This window comes from Phascolarctos cinereus, unplaced genomic scaffold (assembly GCF_003287225.1).
Source record: "Phascolarctos cinereus isolate Bilbo 61053 unplaced genomic scaffold, phaCin_HiC Scaffold_4;HRSCAF=312, whole genome shotgun sequence".
Classification (NCBI taxonomy): domain Eukaryota; kingdom Metazoa; phylum Chordata; class Mammalia; order Diprotodontia; family Phascolarctidae; genus Phascolarctos; species Phascolarctos cinereus.
Window position 1 is genome coordinate 568,244,879 of NW_027555847.1, and position 8,402 is coordinate 568,253,280.

The window sequence follows — 8,402 nt, forward strand, 5'->3', positions numbered from 1 at the left end:
GCAATAATATAAGACTAAGAATCTATAATAACATTTATGTTTGGCTACCCTTTGTACTGTGCAAACCGAACCCCTACAACTCTCAGGTTTAATGAGCTGCCATTAATAAATATGTATCAACTTGTCTCCGGCTCTGTGGTAGGGAGCCTTTTCAAACTTAGCTTGGATACACACATATATTAAGTTGCCAAGACTGTATTCTATGGTTTCTAGCATGGTAGCATCTGACAGAGGTTGTGATCAGATGGTCTAGCCTTTAAGAATGTTGGATTACACGGAGTATATTGTTTGAGGCATGCAATAACCTATAAGATAATGTTAGATATTATTATCCCCACTTTATAGATGAGAAATTTTACTCTTCGGTTGAGGAACTTAACTATGTTATAAAGCTAGTAATTTTCAAAAGTATATTTGAGCCCATGCTTTCCTGACTTTTAAGCTCACTTGTTCCCACCACTATACCAGACTTTCTCATGATGAAGCCCTGGAAAAGTTAGAAATAGTGTGTTATGGTGATTTTTGTGGTGTATCATTGTTGAGGGAATATTACTATCAAGTATGTTTTCAGATCTAATTACTCCTAGAATTATCTCTTCTTCAAAATCATCCAAGAAAAGTCAATTGTGGCTACCCTCCTTGCCTATTTTCTTAACATCAAGGAATACAGCATGTATAACTGCACCGACAGTGGCTCAGTGCAGAGAGCACTGGGCCTGGAGTCAGGAAGATTCATCTTCCTGAGTTCAAATCTGGCCTCAGACACTTCATGAGCTATGTGACCCTGAGAAAGTCACTTCACCCTGTTTGCTTCCATTCTTGATCTGTAAAATTAAATAGCAAACCACTCCAGTATCTTTGCGAACAAAACCCCAAGTGGAATCATGAAGAGTCTGACATGATTGAAAAACGACTGAACAACAACACTGAATACAAAGTCCTGTGAAAGCCAGGCTCAGAATTAAAAGCAAATATCAAAGTGTATAGATGGGTTCTGGTAAATCAATCATCCTAAACTTTTTGAATTAATTTTTAAAAAATTAATAACATATTTTCAAACCATTAATTGAAAATAACATTTTGGCCTACTTGCCAGGTCATGTCTTGAGCGTAGGCAACGTAGGCAGGTGTTTATGTGGTATGATGAGAGATCTCAAAAGGCTTCATTTGCCCTTATATATTTTTAAAAAAATATCTTTTGTTGAAACATTTTGATTTGACATAGCAGAGACTATTCACAAGCACTCAAACAAAGTATATTCCTACAAAGTACAGTGCACTAAAATATAACTGTCAAACAGAGTGGTTATGACTAATAGTTGCCTGTTACTTTCTATTTCTGTTGTGCATAGGATCATAGATTTAGAGCTGGGAGAGACCTCAAAAGTCCTCAAATTCAATCTTCTCATTTTATAGATAAGGAAATGAGTCCCACTGAAGCTATATGACTTGGCCAAGGTCATACAGCTAATAAATAACAGAGCTGGGTTTTAACTCAGGTCTTCTGACTCTAAATATGGGGCTTTTCTCTCCATCACACTATTTACTGATCATAAATGGAAAAGTAGGAAGTATGTTTTAACTTTAATCATTTAACATCATTTTTTACTGTCTTTGGCCCAAGTTTTGTTAATTTGTGTTGGTTTTTTTTGACTCTGCTTTCTTCACTCTGTATTTATTTATAAATTTACAAAGAAAAAGGAAACTTCATATCCTTTCAACATTTGTCTGTTGGGTCTGCATGAGTTTATAAAAGTCTTCTCATACTTCCTGAAATTAGAATACAGTAATACTTTTTTATATTCATAAACTACAATTCATTCAGCCATTTTCTAATCCTATTTAGTAATTAATAGCTTGATATTAAAAATAATAGCACTCTGAATGTTTTTCTGTAGGTAGGTCCTTTCTTGTTATCTCTGACTTCCTAGATGTTACCTACCAGTAGGATCTCTGGGTCAAAGATTATGACCCAAAGATTATGATTAAGTTAGTAACTTTTCTTTCATAATTCTACTTTTCCCTCTAAAACATTGGGGCCAATCTACAACTCTATCAGCAATAATTATTATGCCTTTCTACCCAAAGCCCATGAACTTTCCTAGTTTTTCCAATTCGATGAATATGAGATAATACATCCAAGTTGCTTTAATTTGAATTTCTGTGATTAGGGATTTTGAAAATAATTACTATGATTATTGATAGTTAATATTTCTTTTATCAAATAATTGTTTGTATTCTTTGACCATTTGTCTATTGTTTACTTTTATGGATTTTCTATATATTTATGATGTTTATTGCAAAGATTTTTTCCCATTTTGAATCTTTTCTTCTAATTCTGTCAGCACTAATTTTGTGTGAAAGGCTTTTAATTTTATATAATTAAATTTCTCTATCTCATCCTTTATAATTTCCTCTTTCCCATTATCTAGTTATGAATTCTTATCAAATCCATAGTGGTAAATTCCATTTTCCTTCCTTTTGTGGTGAAACTTTTTTTGTTTAGATCTATTATCTATTTAAAATTTATTGTGATACATAGTGTAAGGTACTGACATAAACATGTTTTCTGCTGAATTGGTTCCCAGTTCTTGAAATGAAGATTCCCTTTTCCAGGCATTTGTATTCTTGGATTTCTTGCTTTTGCTTTTGCTTATCTAATCTCGCTCATCTATTTTACCATTTTTTAATACAGTCCTAGACAATTTTGGTTATCAATATTTTAAAAATATAATTGAAATCTAGCAATAGCAAATCCTCTTACTTCCATTTAAATTAAAATTAAAAAAAATAGCCTATATGGAACCGGGGGAAAATAACAAGAGTATCTAAAGCTGGAGTTTTCAGTGGACTGGACTTGTGATTTACTGATGTAGGGAATTCCCAAATGAGAAATGTCATCTACTGACATTGTTACCTTCTTTGCAAACTATAGTTTTAGAGAGTTATCCAGAGCACTGATAATGACCAGATAGAGTCTAATGATTTACTTGCTCAGGATCACAGAGATAATATGTATCAGAGGTGCCAATCTGTCACACAGCTAGTATATAACAAAAACTTACAGGCATCATGCTTCTGTGTATTTTACAAGCATTTAGCATCTATCATTTCTGAATTCTAAACTGTATTTTTCATTGTATTCTCTTCTTTTCCTCCTGCACCCCATCACCTTCATTGATATAGTCAATCAGTATCAGAGTATCACATCAATAACTAGCCATTTTTGTGTCTTGGGCAAATGGTATGAAATTTGAGTCATATATACATATATATATGTATATATGACTCAAATATGTATATGTATGTGTGTACATATATGTATATGTGTGTGTGTGTGTATATATATATATATATATATACACACACACACACATACATATTTAAGACATTCATTTGGGAAGAGAGAAGAGACTGGGACATGTCAGACTGCTGCTGGGTCATGGGGGGAAGGGCAAGATTGGCTGGAGAGTAGCTTACTGGGGTGTAGACCCTAGAGGGAGGAAGCAGGCCATCTGGTAGCTTCCTATTTTTAATTATTCTTGCTAACTAGGTGCTAAGGTCCATTGTTTTTATGCTGCTGAAGGACTACAGATGCTGTGAGCACCTTCTAAAGTCAGCTCCCAAGGGGAAAAACTGGTTGCTCCACTCCATTTATGGTCCTTCTGAGCATCATTGATGCCTAAGATGCAGTTGTCATTACAGTGATCTTTTGGGTTATTCTTTTCATGATCCCTGCAAGTCAAGATGACCAAGTGTCCCATGAAATAATGTTTCTGGTTGCCTTAAAGTGAACGATGAAATAAATTCTGTCCCCTTCTTTATTTACTTTGAGCTAATTGTACTGACTGGATGACTATTAAATATAAGTGTGCTGGGGCAGTTAGGTGTTGCAGTAGATAGAGCACCAGCCCTGGAGTCAGGAGGCCCTGAGTTCATATCTGCCCTCAGATACTTATTATCTGTGTGACCTTGGGCAAGTCACTTAAACCCAATTGCCTAAAAAAAAAAAAGGTAAATGTGCCTATAGGGACTTGTGAGCTCTAGTTTTAGAAATTTAGAAATGTGGAAAGTACCTTGAATTCTGGGGGTAGTAGTCACTACTGTGGGAACTGACTCTGCCATTATGAGTATGAATTAGGAAAATAACTCCCAGAGGAAACGCTACATAAACATTTTGTGTCTATTGATATGTGTATATGTTGTTTTCCCTGATAGAACATAAGTTCCTTGAGGGCAGAGACTATGTCACTTCTGCCTTTGTATTCCCCAATGCCTAGCACTGGGGATGGTACAGTAGCTACTTACTGATTGATTGATTTGGAGGCAGCCAGTTCCCAATTATTGTTGGTGTTTAAGTAGGGGTTGGACTGCCCCTTGTCAGATATATTGTAGAGGGGATTCTTGCTTTGGTTAGAGACTGAACCAGAACACTGGTTTAGATTCTACCAAATCTTTAAGATTATATGATTCTTTGCAGGAGGGGTAACAAAATTGAAGGATTCGTTTATCAGATTAACTGGCAGAAAGCAAGATTTTAAATACACACACACACACACATACACACATACACATATATACGTATGAAACACAAGCTAAGTAAGGGTTTTATAGGGGTAGGAAAGGTTCAGAGAAAGGGGTTTGATCACTGGGAAGACTTGAATAGAATAAGGCAGTTGCTTGGCTACATCTTTTAAAAAGTTAAGTTTTATTGATCCCCTTTGTATTTTACCTCATTACATTTCTGGATATTCTCCCCTCCCATCCCTGCCAATTAAGCTTTCCCTTGCAAGAAAGAAAAACAGTTAAGCAAAACTACCCTGTTGGGTAGCTAGCCACATTTGGCAGGGTATATAACATTCTGCATCTTTGATCTCCTACCTCTACTAAAAGGAGTGAGAAACTTCTTCATGTCTTCTTCAGGGATTGGCTCACTTGCAAAAATCATTTTCACCTTCATAAGCTGGTTTTATATATAGACTTAGCCTTTAACTCCAAGGGATGGTTAGTCAAAGCTTGTGACTTTTCATATTGGCATAATGTATTGTATTGTTGTTGTATTCATCTTCGAATAGTGGGAAAAACACTGAATTTGGAGTCAGGAGACCTTGATTCAAGTCCCAGCCTTGACACTGTGGGAGCCTAGGCAAATTGAGCCTCAGTTTCCTCATCTGTGAAGTAGGGATAATAGTCTTTACACAACTTACCTTATAGAAGCAATTATACATGTTAATGTTGATTGAAGTGTGAGTTAATTTTATTGCTATGCCAACAGTTAGAAATTCCAATACTAATTTATTTTATTGTCAAAATAATTTCAATTTTTTTGAGAGTCAACCAGATTCCAATTGGCTTGGAAACATTAAGCTGTGTCTTTTTTTTTTTTTTTAGCAACTGAGTCCTTGAGTGATCCTATGTAAACTTTCTTTTTCTCCACAGTCTAGATGAGGCCACGGCCAAATTTTAAGGTGGTTTCAATAAATTTTAAGTCAATATTTTCTAGGGTATAATGCTTCTCTTGTACCAAGAAGGACTTTTATAGGGTGAGAATATACTTCTTAGTCCCAGTAATACAATAATTTAACATGATAAAGTTGTTGGTCACAGTACTACAGTGGACAAACCCTCTTGGAGGGTCAATGTTCTTTTCAGAAAGATCATAATTGGTAAATACATTATTTTTTTTATCAGTTTACCATCCTTGATTTGTTCTTCTTATTGATCTCAGCATGGTGGTGGTAGTCTTTCTGCCCAATCTGGTCCATAGACAATGCCATATGGGTAGGATGCCAAACTCTAATAAAGGCCACCTTGCATTGGCCTTGGTGGGTTTTATGGGAGTGGTTTCTTTGTGTGCCAGCAGCTGGTGATGTCTTTGTCACCCTTGCCCTTGGTCACCCTAGTGACATCAATCATCTCATCCACGGTTCCCTATTTAGCTCCAGTTTCTCTTGGGCCCAGTCCAGTTGCTCAGCCACACTCTGTAGACATTCGTCTGGATCTCCATCGGGTGAGACACTTCTGTGTTAATGGGAGCAGGCATATCTGGGCATGGGCAATGACCCAGATAACCTGTCAGTACTTCTTCATGTTGTTGAAGTCTTTGTCCGGCTGCTTCTTGTCCTCACTGTCCTGTTATTTCTTGCAGGGATTAATGAAGGCTTCCATCCTGCATTTGTGCCAGTTCTTATAGAACTGCTTCTTACACTCATCACTGATGTGCTCAGCAAATTACAGAGACATTTGCACATAGTCATTGTAGTCTAGTCATTAACGTTAGTCATTAACAAGAGTTTATGAAAGTTATGTACAAAGTTTATGAAGCTTTATACGTAGCCCCCAATGCCTACAAAGACCATTGGGAATATCTCTACAAGAATGGTCACCTTGACCACTTTCTTCTTGTTCACCTTAGAGCCAATCCTCTCTACTTCCAGAATGATGCAGGTCATTCTGGCCTTGCTGCCCAAGAAGTTAGTGAGGTGGAGGGTCTTAGTGGGGTCACCTTTGGGGAAGTTCTTCACCTTCCCCCAGTATTTGCTGCTTCATTTCCAAGGCCCAGAGACTCATGCCTGGGAGTGGAGCTCTGGTGGGACATGCTGCTGCCACCACTAGGGTAATCTAGGAGAGGGGAATATTAGGTTAACCATCAAGGGAATATGAAAGCACACAGATTCAGTTGTAGAATCTATAACAATACCCCAAATTGACTTGGAGCGAACAAGTAGCATCCACAGAAAATGAAGGTTCCAAATTTTGTAATGTGCTACTCTGCCTAATACCTTTCAGTAAGTGGACTGCTGGCTTCTGTGCTGGCTGGAGCTTCCTGGCAGCATGCCTTATTTATAGCAGGACATACATGTGCCTAGCAGCAGTGTGGGCAGTGGAACATGACAGATGGAAGCTGACTCCTAGAGGAAAGAGGCTTCCTTTAGCATTGCCCTATTTCCTGTTTTTGCTGCTATATTTACTAAAAGCATCTTAAGCATGTTATTTCATGAGGGATGATTCTGAAAACTATTTTCCCTACTTACAAGTCAGAACGCCTATTAGCTAGACTAGATTGCTTTCATAAGGGAGATGTTATTTAGCAATAAAAGCATGAATTAGGGCCTCAGGGCAAAAGGCAACCCTTGATTATTTGCACTGACCCTTCCCCAGCTCCCTGCTCCTCATTTCCCTACCTCACGTCCTTTAGGACTGGGATCGTGATTTTACTTGCATTTTTCTTCTTGGCCTGGGTGTCGTGTATAAAGCCCTGATTTGTACTCTTGGACTGTATCTCTGTATCCTCCTGCTCATCTTAGCTGTCTGAACTTGAGCTAGATTCAGAAAGTTAGATAGGAATTGGATAGATAGAAAAGAAAGGAAAAGTCTTTCTAAGGGTGTCATACAGTGTGAGAATTTGTGGCTTATTTTGGGGATAAGTAGGCTAGTTGGAGTTAATACTTTGTGCTGGAGAATAATGGACTTAGGTTTAAGGGAGCTATATTAGTGGGAAATAGATTTTGAAGGTCCTTGAATGCCATTCCAAGGAGTTTGGATTTTTTCTTTTCATTATTTTCAAGTGCCTAGGAATCATAATTTATTGAATAGTAGTCTAGTCATAGTCAAGAGTTTATTTATCTCTGTAAGTTCTGATGTCCATAATGTCTGACAAATCAAATCTATATAGATTATCTTGTTATTCAAGCCTCAAAACACTAGGTCCTAGCTGGGAATGGGACAGCCAAAGTTGAGCTGGTAACCAATTTAGTAAGCCGTATAGTGATCAGATGCAGAGTGGAAAGATATTGGGTCTGAAATCAGAAGACCCTTTGATATTCAAGACCTGGCCAGATTCACCACTTACTAGCTGTGTGAATGTGAGTAAATCTCTTCACTTTACTGGGACTGGATTTGATGATTTCAAAGTTTCCTTTCAGTTCTAATATTGACCATTTTGTGAATTCTGGTTCTGACACAGGCTATACGATCTTTAACCTTTCTATGTCTATTTCCTTATCTGTTAAATGGGGATAGATGTTTGTGCTGCCTACCCATCAAGTTATTTTGAGGAAACCTTTCTATAAATGGCAAAGCAATAAATAAATGTGACGTATGGATATTATTATCTTTCTGGCACTGTGTCCTTTACATATCCTCTATGTTCTAAGAATTATTTATTTATTGTTTTGAACACACTTAGTGCTTTCTTGCCTTTGAGCCTTTGCTCATACTGTGCCTGCCACCTTGAAGACACAGCCTCTCCTATCTTAATTTGTTGAAATTCTATCCATCCTTCAAACCTAGTTAAAATTGCACCTAAGATCTTTATTGGTCCTTTAATCATGTATCTAATCAGATGTGCTCCCAGACTCCTGATCTCCTTGACTTCCTTTAAGTCCCAATTAAAAACCCAC

General features: G+C 37.2%; 1 pseudogene; it reads right to left on the reverse strand.

Moving 5' to 3' along the window:
- Window positions 1–5,362: 5,362 nt before the first annotated feature.
- On the reverse strand, window positions 5,363–6,598 carry LOC110192011 (large ribosomal subunit protein uL3 pseudogene; annotated as a pseudogene).
- Between the last annotated feature and the right edge of the window lie 1,804 nt (window positions 6,599–8,402).